Source organism: Betta splendens, chromosome 17, assembly GCF_900634795.4.
Source record: "Betta splendens chromosome 17, fBetSpl5.4, whole genome shotgun sequence".
Classification (NCBI taxonomy): Eukaryota; Metazoa; Chordata; class Actinopteri; order Anabantiformes; family Osphronemidae; genus Betta; species Betta splendens.
The window spans coordinates 5,112,409-5,131,979 of record NC_040897.2 but is presented as its reverse complement, the minus strand read 5'-3'; the positions used below and the strand labels follow the sequence as shown (position 1 = coordinate 5,131,979).

The following is a 19,571-nucleotide window of genomic DNA, read 5'->3' as shown; positions in this document are numbered from 1 at the left end:
CTGTTACGCTAAATTTATAATGTGCCGCATTATTAAGTCATCGCCATTGTCTGTTCTGTTCTTTATAGTTTTTCTTTTAACAGATGCTGTCTGTCTGCATCAGTTGCCACCGTGCCACTGTGTAACTTATACTAAATACAGCGAACAGCGTGTCGTTTTATATTGTTTATATATAAGTTGCTTGCAACTACGTTGTTTAACTACTGCGTCACACGAGTGAGCTGCGCAATGAAGTTTATTCAGAACAAAACAACCAAAGTTGTTTTAGACGGTGGGAAACCCGAATGAATATACAGAAACATGTCGGAAGAACAGGGTCGGCAACTGTTTGTTGACGCCAAGTTGTCTGCCGCTAAGCTAATTCACAAGCTAGCAACTTAAACTAATGCTGCTCCCTGAAAAATGGGCTCGTTCCAAATCCATGATCATTTGTGTGTAATGTGCTACAACATGCAGTTTATGATAATTTAACATTTAGTTAAGTCCTCTGGGTGGAATAAAATCAACTTTGCATCTAATACGTTAATTTTTTGTGTTATTATGCCAAATTACTACTGCTTTTAGCAACGTAAGCTAATGCTACGCGTGTCACTCCAACACACAAAGGACGACAGGCATCAGATTGTAGCTTTACTCAAACTTCATAGAACAAGCTAAAACAATAAAAGGTTCAACATAGAGTTGCTGTGAACTATAGGTATCAGACGTTTGACCTATCAGTCAGATCACTTTTTTTTTTTTAAGTGATCAGTCACTATAGTAAGAGCTGATTTGGATCCCTAAATGAACGGTCTTGTTCCAAATCCATAATCATTTGTGTATAATGTGTCACACTTTAAAATAAAACAGGAAAAAATGTCTGTGGTGAAATGAATTAATGCATTTAAACATTAGATAATAGAAATAATGTTTTTTGGATAATTTGTTACACTGTAAAACAAGTGCTAACCAATATAGCACCAGAGCTTCACATTAGTAGTTGTCTGGCTGGCATAACCCATGTTATTGGGACACCTTTTAGTGAACTCCACATGTCAAACCTGTACCAAAAATAATGCATAACTTAGACAGTGAAAAATAAATCAGTAATGTAAATATATTTAAGTATAGAAATGGTCATTCATTTAGTCAATAGGTCACAGAAATTGGCATCTGTGTACAAGGTGTTACACTGTAAAGAAAAAAGCTCAAGACATTTGTGGCCTCTTGGAGTCGTGCGTCACACGATTGAGCTGCGCAATGAAGTTTATGTAGAACAAAAGCGACCAAACTGGCTTTAGACGGTGGGAAACCCGAAAGAATGCACAGAAACATGTTGGAAGAACCTTGTCGGCGACTTGGGTTTGGTGCTATCTGACTTTGGAAGTAAAGAAAGCCCAGGTAATGTTACTTGATTCACCTAGCTTGTTAAGCTAGCCAGCAAGGGAAACTACTGAAGTTCTTAGTTGTCTCTGTGGCGCAATCGGTTAGCGCGTTCGGCTGTTAACCGAAAGGTTGGTGGTTCAAGCCCACCCAGGGACGTTTTGTCTTTTACTAAGGACAAAACAGCATGCAATTTATTTCTTACACTGTAAAAAAAATTAGATAATAGAAATTATCCTTATTGGATAATTTGTTACACTGTAAAACAAGGGCTAACCAATATAGAACCAGAGGTTCAGATTAGTAGTTTTGGTGGTGCCTCCGGCTAATGCATTCAATGATTACTTTACAGAAATTGTCATTTATGTGTAATGTGTTACACTGTAAAAAATAATAAATATTGTAGCATTGGTGGTGGTTTCTATTGGTTAGTGCATTTTAACATTATTTCATATATCTTTTTACAAATTACTATAATGTTTTACGTTATATATAATATATTTTATATGAATTTCTATAATGTTTTACCTTATACAACAAAATATATATACAGCAAAATACATATGGTGCATTCAGTTAATGCGTCCAAACATTAGACAATAAAAATAATCATAAGTTTGTGTTACGCTGTAAAAAAATTGCCAAAAATGATATCACCATATTTTCAAAGTAGTAGTCTCTATGGTGTAATCAGTAGCGCATGGTAATGTGTTATGCTAGGTGTATATTATTGCCTCCCTAAGTAAGTGGATCTATTAGAATAACCACCTACTGTAAGTTTTTATTAGGATATCACTGTGCTTCATAAGGCTTGAAATATATAGCATTAGTTTCTCGCCACCCCCCACCTCTGGCTTTGATGGTGCCCCCCACATCCCCCACCCCCTGTATGCACAAACATTTTCTGTATTTTCCCGCTTCTACGGACATGCAAATAAGGGTCAGTATCTTTTCATTCAGTTACATTGTGTTTGTAAAGTCTGTTGGCCGGGTCAAACTATGCCTGTCCTCGTTAGTATAGTGGTGAGTATCCCCGCCTGTCACGCGGGAGACCGGGGTTCGATTCCCCGACGGGGAGAATCAAAGCTTTTTTTGACGATTTTCATGCATTGTATGAACATTTAAAGGTTAATTTTGACCCCTTAAGTGGAAAACAATCATTTAAATAATGGAAAGTCATAGAAAGTAGCATTTGTTGTACACCCTGCTACACTATAAAAAGCGCACAACAGTTTATAAAATTTTTACATTCATAAGTTTTCTGCCCTTGTGAATTTTTTTTATTTCATGCAGCATTTTTTGCCATGTGTTTTATAGGAGGAAAGTTTGTAAAAAATTCTCAGCTTTGGTGTAGCACGCCAGTCCTCGTTAGTATAGTGGTGAGTATCCCCGCCTGTCACGCGGGAGACCGGGGTTCGATTCCCCGACGGGGAGGTGCAATGTTTTTTGATGATTTGTGTGCATTTTATGAAAACCTAAAGTTTATTTTAAAGTCCTCCGGGTGGAAAAAATACTTTGAATTCATACATCTGAAATAATGAGTGAGTGTCTATATCATTAAGCTCTTCCGATGTTTTGGCACTCTAATTTCGTTGCACAGTGTGACTAAACCGTTTGTTGGGAAAGGTTCAGGCATCTATTATATTACTTAGATATAGGGTGATATCCAACATGCCAGTCCTCGTTAGTATAGTGGTGAGTATCCCCGCCTGTCACGCGGGAGACCGGGGTTCGATTCCCCGACGGGGAGGTACCAACTTATTTTCATCCTTTTTTTTGCATTTTTATTTCATTTATCTTCCTAAATTTTCTATTTAATTCATGGCCCAATTATATGCATTTTTCAACAAACATTTTTGAAAAATTAGTTGTGTGAAAATTAATAAGATTTGAATTTGATTCCCCGACGAGGAGATGTAAAACTTTTATTGACCATTCCTATGCATTTTTTGATTAAAATTTTCACCAACATTAAACAGTTGACCAACGTCAACATTGAAAGGTTGACCATCATTAAAAAGCTGAAAAAGATTAGAAAGTTGACATCAAAAAGGTGAAAACGATTTAAAGTTTCACCAACATTGATGTTGGCCAACATTAAAAAGTTAACCAACAAAAAAAGTTGACCAATGTCACAAAGTTGACCAACAAAAAAAGTTGACAAACGTCAAAAAGTTGACCGACATTGAAAGGTTGACCGACATTGAAAGGTTGACCAACATTAAAAAGTTGATCGACATTGAAAGGTTGGCCAACATTAAAAAGTTGACTAACAAAAAGTTGACTAACAAAAAAAGTTGACCAATGTCACAAAGTTGACCAACAAAAAAAGTTGACCGACATTGAAAGGTTGACCGACATTAAAAAGTTGACCGACATTGAAAGGTTGACCGACATTAAAAAGTTGACCGACATTGAAAGGTTGGCCAACATTAAAAAGTTGACTAACAAAAAAAAGTTGACTAACAAAAAAAGTTGACCAACGTCAAAAAGTTGACCGACATTAAAAAGTTGACCAACAAAAAAAGTTGACCAATGTCACAAAGTTGACCAACGTCACAAAGTTGACCAACATTCAAAGGTTGACCAACATCAATAACTAAAAAGTTTACAGAGTTTACAAGTTTAAAAGTTGACAGATTACAAAGTTGACAAACATTTGAAGACAAAAATGGACAAACAATAAAAGGTTGACAAAGATAAAAAAAATTGACCAACATAAAAAGGTGTCAAACGTAAAAAGTTGACAAAGATTAAAAATTTCACCAACATTAAACAGTTGACCAACAAAAAGTAGGCAAAGACTAAACAGTTGACTGACAGCTTTGACCTACATTAAAAAGCTGAAAAAGATTAGAAAGTTGACATTAAAAAGGTGAAAACGATTTAAAAGTTAACCAACAAAAAAAGTTGACCAATGTCCAATAGTTGACCAATGTCCAATAGTTGACCAACGTCGCAAAGTTGACCAACGTCAAAGTTGATCGACATTGAGAGGTTGACCAACGTTAAAAAGTTGTCAATTAAAAAGTTGACTGACATTAAAAAGTTGTCAATAAAACGTTGACAGCATGAGTTGAAAAGTTGACAAAGATTAAAAATTTCATCAACAAAAAAAGTGGACCAACATTAAAAGTTGACCAACAAAAAAGTTGCCCAATGTCAAAAGGTTGACTGACATTAAAAAGTAGAAAATAAAATGTTGACAAGATTAAAAAGTTGAAAAGTTGACAAAGATTAAAAATTTCACAACAACATTAAACAGGTGACCAACATTAAAAAGTTGACCGACGTCGCAAAGTTAATCAACGTCAAAAAGTTGACAGACATTAAAAAGTTGAACAACGTCGCAAAGTTAGTCAACGTCAAAAAGTTGACCGACCTTAAAAAGTTGACAAGGATTAAAAAGTTGACATTAAAAAGGTTAAAAGATTAAAAATTTCACCAACAAAAAAGTTGACCAACATTATAAGTTGACCAACAAACATTATACATTATAAGTTGACCAACAAAAAAAGACCAACGTCAAAAAGTTGACCAACATTAAAAGGTGGACCAACATTAAAAAATTGTCAAAGATTAAAAAGTTGACCAGCGTTCAACAGTTGAAAAATTGACGTTAAAAGGTAGACCGACATTAAAAAGTTGACAAACAACAAAAAGTTGACAAAGATTAAAAAGTTGACAAGGATTAAAAAGTTGACTCATATTAAATGGTTGTCAATTTTTTGTTGTTTGTCAAAGATCAAATAGTTGAGCAAAATTAAAAAGTTGACAAAGATATAAAAAATGAACAATGAATAGTAGATTCATTAATAGATATTAATAGATAGAAACATTAATATTTCTCGAAGTTGCGGCACCAGGTTTGTTTTAAAGCTGAAACCACGCTTGTATCAATCTAGTCAACGCCAGATGGCAATTCAATGAGTCCCTAGTTATGAGCAACAATAACAACTTTCTTAAAATAAAACCAGTCTTTAATGTCATGAATTCTTGTCGCATTTCAGTGACTTCTGCTTAAATCTGAAGAACAATGCACACAAAACCAGATTCCTTTTAACGATAAAAAAAAAAAACGTAAAACCGGGATAACAGTAAACAGCTGAGGTGAAACAGGAAGTCCTTTCAACATAAAACAGGAACAGGCATCAATCGTGACAGTACCCTTCCCCCTAGGGCGTCTACCACGGCGCCCACGGAGGCCCCTCCCCCAACCAGGGCGGGCGGCAGGTGGTCTCAGGAGGAGGGACCGAATCCCCCCCCGCTCGGGTACAAGAGCAGGGTGGGCAGAGGGAGGCCTTCAGGAGGAGGGACCAGATCCAGAACCGTCCTCCTCTGTGGGGAGTTGACTGCGTTGACGCGTCCCATCCGGGGACGGGGCCTCGGGATGTGCGGCGTGGAACTCCCTGATGAGGGACTTATCCAAAATGTCCCGGGCCGGTACCCAGAAGCGTTCGTCCGGCCCGTACCCCTCCCAGTCCACCAGGTACTGGAAACCCCATCCTCGGCGCATGCAGTCATGGAGCTCCCGGACCGTGTAGGCAGGGCCTCCATCCACGAGGAGGCAGAGGTGACTGGTGATGGGGAACCATGGGGCAAGATCTGAAGGGCTTGAGCCGGCTGGTGTGGAATGTGGGATGGATCCTCATGGTTCTGGGCAAGGAGAGTCTCACAGAGACGGGATTAATGACACGCGATACGGTATATGGACCAATGAACTTAGGCGTTAACTTACGCGATTGAGACTGTAGACGGAGGTCCCTGGTAGACAACCAGACCTGGTCCCCAACCTGGTACTCTGGACCAGGCGTTCGTTTGCGGTCTGCCGCCCTCTTGTACCGGTCCTGGGACTGCAGCATAGTCCTCCGCGCCCGCAACCATGACCGCGACCAACGCGTTTCCTGACGGAACGTGGATCTCCCCCTCCAGGGCGGGAAACAAGGGCGGCTGGAACCCATAAGCGCACTGGAAGGGGGTTAAACCGGTCGAGGCGCAGGGCAGGGTGTTATGGGCGAACTCGACCCATACCAGTTTACTGGACCAGGATCCTGGGTTCCTGGAGGCGAGGAGCCGTAGTCCCACCTCCAGTTGCTGGTTGGCTCGCTCAGCTTGGTCATTGGATTCGGGGTGGTACCCCGATGACAGACTGACCTCAGCCCCGATGAGGTTGCAGAACTCCCGCCAGAAGCGGGAGACGAACTGGGGTCCCCGATCTGACACGATGTCTAGTGGAAATCCATGAATTCTAAAAACATGTTCCATCATGGCTTGAGCCGTCAATTTGGCTGATGGCAGCTTGGGTAACGGGACAAAGTGGGCTAATTTTGAAAACCGGTCTACCACCGTCATGACTACTGTGTCTCCCTGGGAGGGTGGTAGACCGGTCACGAAGTCCAACGCCACGTGTGAGCATGGGCGGTGCGGCACCGGCAGGGGTTGGAGCAGGCCCGCCGGACGCTGGTGGGAAGCTTTGCCCATGGCACATGTGGGGCAGGCAGCGACGTACTCCTGTACGTCCCTTCTCATGGTTGGCCACCAGAACCGTTCTCCCACCCTGAATGTGGTGCGAGGAGCCCCCGGGTGTCCACTCACTGCTGCCGTGTGGGCCCAGTGGATCACCTCTCCTCGGAGGTCTGGTGGCACAAACAGTCGGTTGGGTGGGACACCGCGTGGGGCTGGAAGGTCTCGCGTGGCCTCCCGTACCTGACGCTCCACCGGCCAGGCTACTGCACCCAGCTGGTAGGATGGACTCAGGTTCCGCCGGGTCCTGCTGCGAGTCGTGTAGACGAGATAGCACATCAGGTTTAATGTTCTTTGACCCGGGACGATACGACAGGTGGAAGTTGAATTGGCTAAAGAATAGAGCCCACCGGGCTTGACGTGAATTCAGCCGCTTGGCTGTCCTTAGATACTCCAGATTCTTGTGATCCGTGTACACCAAGAAAGGCTGATCTGCACCCTCCAACCAGTGCCTCCATTCCTCCAAGGCTACTTTTACGGCTAGTAACTCTCTATCGCCGATGTCATCGTTACGTTCCCCCGCTGACAATTTTCGGGACATGAAGGCGCATGGATGGAGCCTACCTTCTGCTGGGTCTCTCTGGGATAGAACCGCCCCTACTCCTGAATTGGAGGCTGTAATGGAAAAATTGTACTTTAATGCTTTTGTGTTCATTTCTGACTCTGCATAGTGACCATGCATTCTGTACTTGTTGATTAGACCCAGAACTGAACCTTCTCAGACAGACAATCTATCTCCCTCTCAAGGTGACCGATTGTTCATGGCCTGAGTCTGCCTTTTAACCCTGGGCTCTGGCTCCTTTCTGTCTGATGCCTCACCAGACCCAAGGCTGTAGCCTTGTTTATTCCCTGTGTAATATGAACATCTTCACCCACAGTGTGATAAGGAGATTCCACCAGGTCCAGGGAAAAAGGTTAAAAGGCAGAAGCAACTTGAGGATCGTGGGCTCTTTGCATTATACCTTCGTGGTGTGTGCACTGATCTCCCCAGCTGGTTTTTGGTTTGTTGATGTGCACGATCAACATCCATGCTTTTTATTTGCTTTCCCCATTATTTTTATTTTATCCTTTCTTTATTATTTCAATAAATCGCACAAAAGGACAACTCTCTCATCTGCTTCTTTATGGAAAAATTTCCACCACAGAAATTGGCGTCTACGAACAGGATCCCGCGGCAGGTCGTCTGGACGGTGTGATCAGGGACGATAGTCCTGAGGACTAGGGTCGCTCAGCCTCCAACCTCTTCAGCTGTTCTGAGTGGGAGGACTGCTCACCCGTCTGGATCGCCTCTGACGAGATCCAACGAACACAAAATGCAACCTCTACTCGGCCCGGTGAGAGAGATTTCGTTTTGATGCGACTTGTTAAGAGGAAAAAAAAAAAAAAGAAACGGTTCGAAATTGGTTTCAGTTATTCGGGGTTTACTTGGCTCTGATCATTTGGTTTAGGGAAAGTAAGGCAAATACAGTAACAATTGATTCTAAAACATCCCCAACTAGACCGAGCTTGTTTTGTCTGTACTGAGGATACAGACCAGTGTGCAGATCTGAGCGCAGTCCAAAGGGTGTGGACAAGGAAATAAAAGACGGCTTCTGAAATACGGAGCGCGTTTGCAGGGGGAAGTGGTTTTGAGATACGAGGGACCCGGGTCTTAGAGGGGCCTGACGGTGAGGGACCACTTCCGAGAACCCTGTCGCTGATCTGAGCGGTTCCCTTTCTACGGAGACGTCCGTGGAAGAGAAACTTCGAAAAAAGGTTCCGGCCGGAACACATAAAAATCTAAGGCAGGAAACCGCCGGGACTCTGAAAGATGGGTTCGGGGCAATCTAAGTCTCCACCACCAGACTGCAGCATTACAAAATTAATGAGACGTAAATATGGTGATGAGTGCGTGTCATGTCTTCACGACTGGACAAAACATTATGGGTTTCAAGAAGGTGGATCACTCAGTGTGAAGGACATACGCGCTTTAAAAGAAAAATTAGAAGAGAAGGAGAAACAGCTCCGTAAAAGTAGAACGATCAAAGTTAAAACCTTAGAAGAAATTGAATTAAACAACAGATGCCTTGAGATTTGGGTTAAAGAATCAGAACGCAGGGAAAGACTGAAATGCCAAAAAGAGTTAGGAGGGAGAAAGGATGAAAGTGGTGACGTAGCTGGCAGAAAAGATAACAACTCTGTTGAAGCTTGCACACCGCCACTATACACACATACACACACACAACATGATAAGAAACAGAGCGCTCCCACTGTTTCTGCTTTGTATCCTTTTGCAGAGCTGAGCGCGATGAGGGTAAATCCAGATCTGGACTCCTTTCCCACCGTCAGCAGAAGAACCGAAGGAGAAGAAGTGCCGACCAACAACCGGAACAGGGTGGAAGCTCTGATACCACAGCAGCTGGAGGACACAGACCACAGCATGGACGCCTCACTGACCCCACAACGTCTGCAGCCATCACATTCTGGGTTCATCAGATGAACCAGCTACTACAAGCCCTGCACCAGCATGAAAAGACTGTCTGAAGCTTCAGAGGCTGTGAAACTGTCTTACAAGCGTGTGTCTGACACAGACACCTGCTTATGACAATCAGCAAAGGAAAACAAGGACAGAGCAACAGCAGAGAAGACGTGCTCTGACACAGACACTGGTTGAAACAACAGGAGAGGCTTCAGACGTGATCGGCCCAAAAGAGCTGCAATCGAGGATCCAGGAAAGGTCTGTCATCGAGGAACAACTGTCCCATCGAAAGGCTTCACCCACTGGCGCTCACATCAGACTGATGGTTGGGGAAGGAGGAAGGTGACGGTTCCTTTTCACGTGACGTACAAGACGGTACCGCAAACACACACACACATTCATACACGCAATGAAGAAACACGCTTACAGCTGATACACGCTCAAATTCATGTTCATGCTTATCTGCTTGCAATGAAGAATCGCTTTCTGCTCAAAAAAAATCCCACAGAGTGATTTTAAGATGATGACAAACAGCTAAATGACAACTGCTGCATGACTTTACAGTCTGATGGGTTTAAACTATTTCAATTTACAACAACTTCAGTAATAAAATCCTCCATGTTTCTAAAAAGATTTGTGCACAATATAGGTTTGTCTGGCCAGACTATAGGAAAACAAAAACAAAACCATAGGAAGACTGAAACTGACTGAAACAGACTATCAATGACTATTAAAGGGAAGACGACTATTAGAGAGAACAAATAATAATTACTGTACGTACCAGACAATAAAAGAAAAACTTACTGTGCCTCTGTCTTGCACGACATCAGACGGCAAGACACTCAAACATTCATTTTTGCTTTCAAACTTATGCCCAGTTAATATATTAGGAAGAGATCTCATGTGTAGTTTAGGTATTTCACTGATTTCCACTCCGGAGGGAGTGCAGGTCACAACCACGGACAATGTGAATAATTATTCCTTTGTTTGTGTTAATTTCAGCTCAGAGCCGCTGCTCTACTCTTATCAGTGGCTGCTGAAGGGAGAGGCTGTAACTGAGGCCCTCATACAGGCTGCTCGACAGCTTGTTTCCTCACAGAATACGACCTTTAGAGACGCATCTGACCTGTCTTGTACAGCACATGTGTCCACTGGTCCTGATGAGGAGTTTGAAAAATCATGGTTACGCACACATGCGGACAAACTGACCTCAACCTCTCTGTTCTGGGATGAACATAGGTCTGCGCTTGGGATTTCTCTCACTAACGAACAAGAGAGATTTGTTGATGCTTATTCTACAGATCCACATGTCCTTCTGTCAAAACATGACGGAGACAGATGGCAGGACTTGGGTCCTTTCGTGGACAGATGTCAACGGGAAGGAGACTGGCAAACGACTTCCGACCCGAATGTGATGTATTCACCTACCTTGCATGCTTACAAAAAACTTTTTCAGTCTAACTTTCATGCGCAGCGTACAGTGCACTTGGTACCTCAACATTCCACACACACTCCACACCACGTGTTTTTGTCAGAGGACGCTCTGACACAGTATCCAGCCTTACAGGAAGTTCCAGCTTCCCTGTGGGCCACACACAAATATGATGTAGGTTTGATCAAAGAATGTGACCCAGTGGTCATCACGCCGAAATCTGACTACAGACCATGCAAACAGCAATACCCTTTACAGAGAGAAGCAATTGAAGGAATAACACCGGTGTTTAACTCTCTTTTGAAAGCAGGAGTTGTTGTCCCATGTGACAACTCTCCAGTGAGGACTCCACTCTTCCCAGTTAAGAAAATCAGAGACAAAGGACAGCCAACAGAATGGAGGTTTGTCCAGGATCTGCAAGCAGTAAATGCGGCGGTCCAACCACGCGCCTACGGTACCGAACCCCTACACCATTCTTTCTCAGGTTCCGCCCAAGGCTAAATTTTTTTCAGTAATTGATTTGGCCAATGCTTTTTTCAGCGTGCCCATTCACAAAGACAGTCAATTCTGGTTTGCTTTTGAATTCAACGGAAAGTCATACACTTTTACCAGACTGTGCCAGGGGTATTCAGAAAGCCCTACAATCTACAATATGGCACTGAAAGACAGCCTGGATGATCTTGTCTTGTCCCCAGGCACCGCCCTGCTGCAGTACGTTGACGACTTGATGATCTGCACTGAGGATCAGGAAACTTGCAAATCAGATACGATCAAGCTGCTGAAACACCTGCATGGTGCAGGACACAAAGCAAGTCTGTCTAAATTACAGTTTGTTCAGACTGAAGTTACCTTCCTAGGTCACATCATCACCGCTGAAGGGAAATCCATTTCACCTAAAAGAGCTGAAGCTATTCAGAACCTGCCTAAACCGTGCACATACAAACAGCTTATGTCCTTTTTAGGCATGTGCTCTTATTGCAGGAATTTCATTCCTAACTGCGCCGTCTTGGAGGCTCCGCTTAGAGCTCTGATGCAGACGTCTTCTGCATCCACCACCCGTCTCATGTGGACATCTGAGGCTGAACAGGCGTTCACCGACCTCAAACTAGCTCTTCAGTCGGCTCCTACTTTGGGTCTGCCTGACCCTACGCGACCTTTCACCCAAACAGTGGATGAGAAATCAGGTTGTATGACCTCTGTCCTTCTACAGGATCACGGAGGGCGTCCACGCCCTGTAGCCTATTTCTCTGCTAAGCTTGACCCAGTCGCTGCGGGGCTCCCACGATGCCTCCAAGCAGTGGCTGCGGCAGAGAAAGCCGTGTTGGCATCACGTGACATTGTTGGCTATTCTGATATCACCCTGCTGGTTCGTCATGCCGTGTCTTTGATCCTTTTGGAACAAAAAACATCACATCTTTCTATAGCCCGATGGCTTAGATACAACACCATCCTACTGGAAATGCCAAACATCACTGTCAAAAGGTGCAATGTGCTTAACCCAGCCACTTTGTTTCCAGGCCCTGACGATGGTGAGCCTCACAACTGTGTTTCGGTCTTGAACCAGGTTTGCACTCCGCACCCAGATCTATCGGAGGTGCCAATTCCTAACTGTGACCTCGTTCTCTTTGTTGATGGCTCCGCCTCTAGAGACCCTGCTTCGGGCCACTGTCAGGTTGGATATGCAGTCTGCACCTCTCATACTGTTTTACAGTCTGGCGCTTTACCAGGACATTACTCTGCTCAGGCTGCGGAGTTGATTGCACTGACCGAAGCCTGTAAATTGTCTGAAGGGAAGTCTGCTACTATCTACACAGACTCCAGATACGCTTTTGGCGTTACACATGACTTTGGTGCTCTGTGGAAACACAGAGATTTTGAAATCTGATGGCAAACCTATCTTGCATCATGATAAGGTTGCTGATCTGCTCGACGCAATTCTGTTACCAGCTGCAATTGCTGTATGTAAGTGCCCTGCACACACTGGGGGCACTGATCCCATCTCTGCTGGAAACGCACGCGCTGATGCTGCTGCGAAGGCAGCTGCCCGACTTCCCCTTCCCTTTGCTCCCTGCCTCTTATCCTCCTCCTCTACCCAACCTCCCTCTCCTCCCTCGGCTCTCCCTGATCTTCAGACATTCTCTACCCCACAGGAACGCAAGCTCTGGCTGACGAATGGCGCCACCAGTAGCCATGCCGTTTGGTATGGCTACTGGCCCGACGGTGAAAGCGGCTCTGCCCAAACAGGCGACAGGACCACTGCACACCATCCAACCAGAGGACTGGGCGATCATTAAGGAGTTCAGGAGGAAGCACTGGAACTCAAAGCGGTGGCAAGGTCCCTTCCAAGTCCTTCTGACGACCCACACGGCTGTGAAGATCGCAGAAAGAGCGACTTGGATCCATTCCAGCCACTGCAGGAAGGTCCCGGATCCGACAGACGACCCTCCATCTACACCACACGACAAAACCACCACTGACGAAAAGAATTGAGAAGGACGACCCTCGCTGTGCTCACACACGCACTGAGGCGAGGCTGCGTTGACCGTTCAGCTAAAGGTGTGAGCCAAGCGCCGCCTGAAGCTGCACCGGTGAATCACACTATCAGACCATACATCTACACACACGCTCCTGAGAAAACACACACACGAGCAGCCTTGAGTTGCCGACGCTGGACGACGTGTAGACTCTTCACATCACGGGGAGTGACAGTGACTCAGACGACATTGGGAGGAAACCTGGAGGTGATAACGAATCCCAGGTGTCTCTGTGATCAGCTGATCACAACCTGAAGAACCCCAACGAACTGTCAAGGTGTCAACAAACAGGTTGGAAACAATCTAACGCTACTATTCAACAGGAAGAAGAAGACACTGATTGTGACCCTGTTGCTTTTATCCTTATTGTATGTTACTTTAATATTTGCTCTAAATTGTGTGGTTGATTTACATGTATACCTCTCTGTGATTTCATCCACTGTTCTTAAACAAAGCATTTTATGCTTCCACTTGATTCACACTTACACACAAATTTTTATCTTCCACTGACACAAAATGACATTCACCAGACGAAACACGATAAAAATGATTGTCATATCAACCATTGCGGTGACATGTGTGACCCTCCCGTACTTCTGGAGAACTCGCACATTTGTTCACTATAGATCCAAACGCGACATTAAGGACCCTAAAGCCTGGCAGCTTGCCCAAAACTACGTAAATCAGAACCCCACAGGGAACTTATGGTTAGCGTACCTCAAGTACACTTCTAAAACCCTCACAAACAATTCATGTGTAGCATGTGCTGTCGCCAGACCCGATCTCATGGCTGTGCCCACTCCCTTTAACAGCAGTGAGTGTTACAACGAGCGACAACTGCACAATAAAGACACCGGGTGTAGATACACTGCGGACCCCAGCATTCCAAGATGTGATCCGTCTTGCAAAATGCGCGCCTTGCACAATCTGGGCAAGGGTATGGAGATGTACAGTCCCGTCACACATAAGAAAGTAGAGGTGGCCGACATCAAGGTAACGAAAAAGGAGCCCGTGGCTCCCTTGTATTACACGGTGTGTACCACGTGTCAGTTTGAATGCTTCACCTCCAGCCTCGACGGAGGAATAGATGTAGGCCACTTTCCCAATTGTCACCTGACGTGGGACGTCTCCAACGCACACGGACTTAACCCTGAAGACCATGTGATCCGGTTTGCGATTCCAACTCACACCGGTGCTGCCCCTTTACCCTCATATACATATACTACTTCTTCTACTTCCGCCTCTCGAGGAGTGCAGACGTGTTTTCTCTCTGCTCCCACTCTGCTTTTGCTTGCAGTGTCCTTGTCTTGTCTTTTTCTGAGCACCCTGATCTGCTATTCTGGAATAACATTTTTGAACATGGAGCTAATCAACTGGTCACTCAGCGCATTGGACAAAATGTTTTCACAAAGGAAAGAATCTCCGGGAGAACCACTCTGCCCCTTGGGGACTTTTGCCTCCGAATCCGCGTGGGATTCCTGGTGCCCCCTGTGTCTGGAGCCTCTGTCCATCGAGGATGCAGAGGATCTATTCATATTTTGGACGTTGATAACTGGGCTACTCATGATTGGCTTTGGTGGTGCCCTGCTTTATCGGAAGATTGGAAAGATTGGAAAATCTGTGGCCGGCTCATTGGCGTGTCCACCGGCTGTGGAGCTGCAAACGCCGACGGGGGCCATGGTTACTCGGCTGACGGAATTACACCAGAGGATTGCCCGGATTGAAGGACTGATCTGTAACATCTCAGCCCGTTCGGATGCCCGGATTACAGGACTGACTAATAAGATCTCAGCCCGTACGGAGGAAGACAAGAGACTGAGGGATAACATCTGCAGACAGACTGAACACTTGGTGAATATGGTGACAGCCTTGTCTGACAGGCTTGAGGAGATGTCACGGGTGACCCATGGTCCCACAAGAGGCGAAGAAGCCCTGAGTTCTGACCGATTGGAGTATTGATCTAGACAAATTAGTCATGGATTGTTAAAATGTATTAAATTTGGCTGTGTATTACTCTGTCCCTTCTCCCTCACCCCCCTCCCTTCCCGGGTCCAATCTAGCTCACCAGCTGTGCCTCTATCTATCCTCTTCCCCTTATTGTGACTCCCTTCAAGGACAACTGTTGGACTGACCTGTAAACATCTTGGTCGGCCTCGGTCATACTTCTATAAACAACACTTCACTACACTGATTCAGATACACCCCCCCCCCCCCCCCTCCCCTCCTTACAGTCTCACTGTCTGCTCTCCGACCTTATCTATCTGGCCTGATGAACCCAAGGAAAAAATTCCAGCAAGGTTTCCACTTGTACTGTGTGATACTGTATGTGTGTGCGTTTTATTACTGTTTGTACTGCAATTTGCTTCCACTGTCGGACTAGCGCCGGGTAACCTGGCTGCTGATGGGAATTTCCCCGCTGTGGGACTAATAAAGGCATTCTTAATCTTAATCTTAATCTTAATATAGGATCAATAATGTCTCACACGTTGCCCCATCCTCCACCGACTTAGTCCAGCAAAGGAAGCCCTTGTCCGACATGTGGTGGCTCTGTGGGGATCACCCCAGGGCCACCTTACCAACCAATTGGACCGGCACCTGTACTCAGGTAGTGTTCCTCACAGGGGGAATACACCTTTTGCCCTCAGCTCCACAGAAACACTCACGCACCAGACGCAGGGCTCCAGGAGGTTCCTTGGATCCTGACCTTTACATAGATGCAATAGGCGTACCACGAGGAGTGCCGGAGGAGTTTAAGGCTCGCAACGAGCATGCGGCGGGGTGGACGAGTGCTATACCCTTTATGGGCCCCATCATAGAGGTTAACAAGAATTCAGCCTGGATCAACTACCTTTATTACAATCAACAGCGTTTCATCAACAAAACTGCGGGCGGTATGAGAGGCATGTCTGGGCAGCTGGCTCCCACGTCTCAGATGACTTGGCAGAATAGAATGGCCCTGGACATGTTGCTAGCGGAGAAAGGAGGTGTCTGCGTTATGTTTGGAGAAGCGTGCTGTACTTTTATCCCCAACAACACTGATTCTAATGGTACTGTGACAAAGGCTATTGAGGGCCTTGAGAGTCTTAGAGACGAATGGGCTAGAAACTCCGGCGTAGATCCGTCCCCTTGGCGCTGGCTAGACCAAACTTTTGGAAAATGGAAATCAGTTTTTATGTCGGCAATAGTCTCGCTTATCATCTTCATGGCCGTGATCATGTTGCTTGGTTGTTGTGTTATTCCTCTAATTAGGGGTCTCATCATGCGCGCGATATCAGCGGCGCTTTCGTACCAAATGACACAATGCACTACATTCAGGAATCCAGATACCGATTCACTCATTGGTTCTGATGCTGACTCTGTAGAGGATGATGTTGACGTTGATAACGAGGACCACAAAGATGACTCCGATGATGATGGTAGTGACACAGAGACTGACGCCACAATAGTTTAAATCAACATATAACCCTCTTCCTATTTTTGCTTGACTGAACGTGATCTGATTGATTATAGGCTTATGTCCCTGTCTTTCCAAAGCTCATACACAAGGGTTATTCTAGTATAACTACCCACAAAAACAGCTCACAAGCTTTTTATCCCTACGCCATTTACATTTTTATAAACAATACATTTAACGAATCATTTTTAAAGAAAAGCTTTATTACTACAAAATGAATGCCACGATTGACAATTTTTATTCTTTTAATGTTTGATTAATGTGTAATCAAAAGGGGGGAAATGTAATGGAAAAATTGTACTTTAATGCTTTTGTGTTCATTTCTGACTCTGCATAGTGACCATGCATTCTGTACTTGTTGATTAGACCCAGAACTGAACATTCTCAGACAGACAATCTATCTCCCTCTCAAGGTGACCGATTGTTCATGGCCTGAGTCTGCCTTTTAACCCTGGGCTCTGGCTCCTTTCTGTCTGATGCCTCACCAGACCCAAGGCTGTAGCCTTGTTTATTCCCTGTGTAATATGAACATCTTCACCCACAGTGTGATAAGGAGATTCCACCAGGTCCAGGGAAAAAGGTTAAAAGGCATAAGCAACTTGAGGATCGTGGGCTCTTTGCATTATACCTTCGTGGTGTGTGCACTGATCTCCCCAGCTGGTTTTTGGTTTGTTGATGTGCACGATCAACATCCATGCTTTTTATTTGCTTTCCCCATTATTTTTATTTTATCCTTTCTTTATTATTTCAATAAATCGCACAAAAGGACAACTCTCTCATCTGCTTCTTTATGGAAAAATTTCCACCACAGAGGCATCTACCTCCACGATGAACTGTCGCTTTGGGTCAGGCATCCGCAGCACCAGTGCCGTCGTGAAACTGCTCTTTAGGTGTTGAAACGCCTCCTCAGCCTCTGCCGTCCACTGAAACGCAGTCTTGATTGACGTTAGTGCATGTAATGGAGCCGCAATGCTACTGAACCGCCTGATGAATTAACGATAAAAATTTGCGAACCCCAGGAAGCGTTGCACCTCCCTGCGGTTCTGCGGTACCGGCCTCTCCTCGACTGCTTGGGTCTTGGCCAGATCCATCTCGATCTTGCCTTGTGAGACGATAAACCCCAAGAATGAAACCCTGTCGGCGTGGAATTCACATTTCTCGGCCTTTACGAACAGACGATGCTCCAGCAATTTCTTCAGGACGAGACGGACGTGTGCAATATGTTCCTCCTTGGAGCGGGAAAAAACAAGAATGTCATCAAGATAAACAATGACAAAATTATTGATCATTGGCCCCAACACCTCGTTCACGAATGCCTGGAAGACGGCAGGAGCGTTGGTGAGGCCAAATGGCATGACCAGATACTCATAGTGTCCATTAGGGGTGTTGAACGCCGTCTTCCACTCGTCTCCCTCCCGGATGCGCACTAAATGGTACGCGTTGCAGAGATCCAACTTTGGGTGGCCCCTGACAACAGCTCAAAAGCAGAGGATAACAATGGTAAGGGATACGAGTCTCTGATAGTTATGTCATTGAGCCCGCGGTAATCGATGCTGGGCCGCAATGAACCGTCTTTCTTCCCGACGAAGAAAAACCCCGCTCCGGCAGGGGAAGACGAAGGGCAGATTATTCCTGATGAGAGGGCCGCGTCCAGGTACTCTTTCATGGCTCGGTTCTCCTTAGGCGAGAGCTGGTAGAGTCTCCTCTTGGGTGGAGTAGCCCCCGGTCGCAGATTGATGGCGGAGTCGTGCTTTCTGTGGGGCGGCAGAGAAGTCGCTCCGGATTTACAAAATACTGGACTGAGGTCATGGTAGCATTCAGGGACTCCCGTCAGCTCCGCCTTCTCGACTTCCTCCTCTGCGGCTGCTGCGAACGCAGACTCCTGTTGAGTAGTCGAAAACTGGAAGCACGTGTTTTGACAGTCCATGTCCCATCGGTTCACCTCCCCACTCCGCCAATCCAACGTCGGGTTATGCAGTCTCAACCATGTGTGTCCTAATAAAACCGGGTGGTAACAAGACTCTACCACAAGGAACGTTATTCTCTCAGTATGTGCGTCTGCGAATGTCATGGTTACCGGTTCCGTGACCCTCCAGAGTCGCCGTCCGTCCAGCGCCGCCGTCTCCACGGGTGATGCCAAAGGCAGAGTGGTGATGCCCATCCGTTCCACCAGCCCTGCGTCCATCAGACTGGCATCGGCGCCCGAGTCAATCAACACCGCCTGCTGGACGGAACGGGTTCTGGAGACTAAAGTTACTGTAGGAAGTGAACGAGTAAAGGCACTGCCAAGTACTGTTCGGCTCACCGCTACCCTCTGCGCTAGCGATGAGCCTGCTCTTTTAGTGGGCAGTTCATAGCAAAGTGTCCCGCCTGCCCACAGTACACGCAGAGCCGGTGGGAACGCCGTCGCGGCTTCTCCTCCTCCGTGAGTCGCCCGATCTTCATCAACTCCTCCGGCGTCTGTCCTGCCTCCGGGTTGCGTGGATTGAGCTGGCCGCCAAGCTCCCGTTGTCCTCTCCTGGGACTCGTGGTGCGGAGTCGGCGATCCTCTCGTAGTCTCTCCTCCCGTTGGTGCTCCCGCTCGGTGCTCCCCAGCCTGCGATCGATCTGTATTGCAAGCGCGATCAGCGCGTTTAAGTCACTGGGCAGATCTCTCGCCGCTAGGCAGTCCTTTACGCGACGGGAGAGACCGCGAATAAATACATCACCCAAAGCGGTGGCATCCCAACCGGCCTCCGCCGCCAGGGTCCGAAACTCAATGGCATACTTGGCGGTGGATCTTCCGCCCTGTCGGATGCTCACCAGCCG

General features: G+C 45.9%; 4 non-coding genes across 4 annotated transcripts; all 4 read left to right on the top strand.

The window, feature by feature from the left end:
• The first annotated feature begins 1,447 nt into the window (after positions 1-1,447).
• trnan-guu (transfer RNA asparagine (anticodon GUU)) lies at positions 1,448-1,521 on the top strand. Its single transcript has one exon. It is a non-coding gene; the product is annotated as a tRNA-Asn (tRNA).
• An 847-nt stretch (positions 1,522-2,368) lies between these two features.
• On the top strand, positions 2,369-2,440 carry trnad-guc (transfer RNA aspartic acid (anticodon GUC)). Its single transcript has one exon. It is a non-coding gene; the product is annotated as a tRNA-Asp (tRNA).
• Positions 2,441-2,724: 284 nt separating this feature from the next.
• trnad-guc (transfer RNA aspartic acid (anticodon GUC)) lies at positions 2,725-2,796 on the top strand. The gene has a single exon. It is a non-coding gene; the product is annotated as a tRNA-Asp (tRNA).
• A 244-nt stretch (positions 2,797-3,040) lies between these two features.
• Positions 3,041-3,112, top strand: trnad-guc (transfer RNA aspartic acid (anticodon GUC)). The gene has a single exon. It is a non-coding gene; the product is annotated as a tRNA-Asp (tRNA).
• Positions 3,113-19,571: the final 16,459 nt, after the last annotated feature.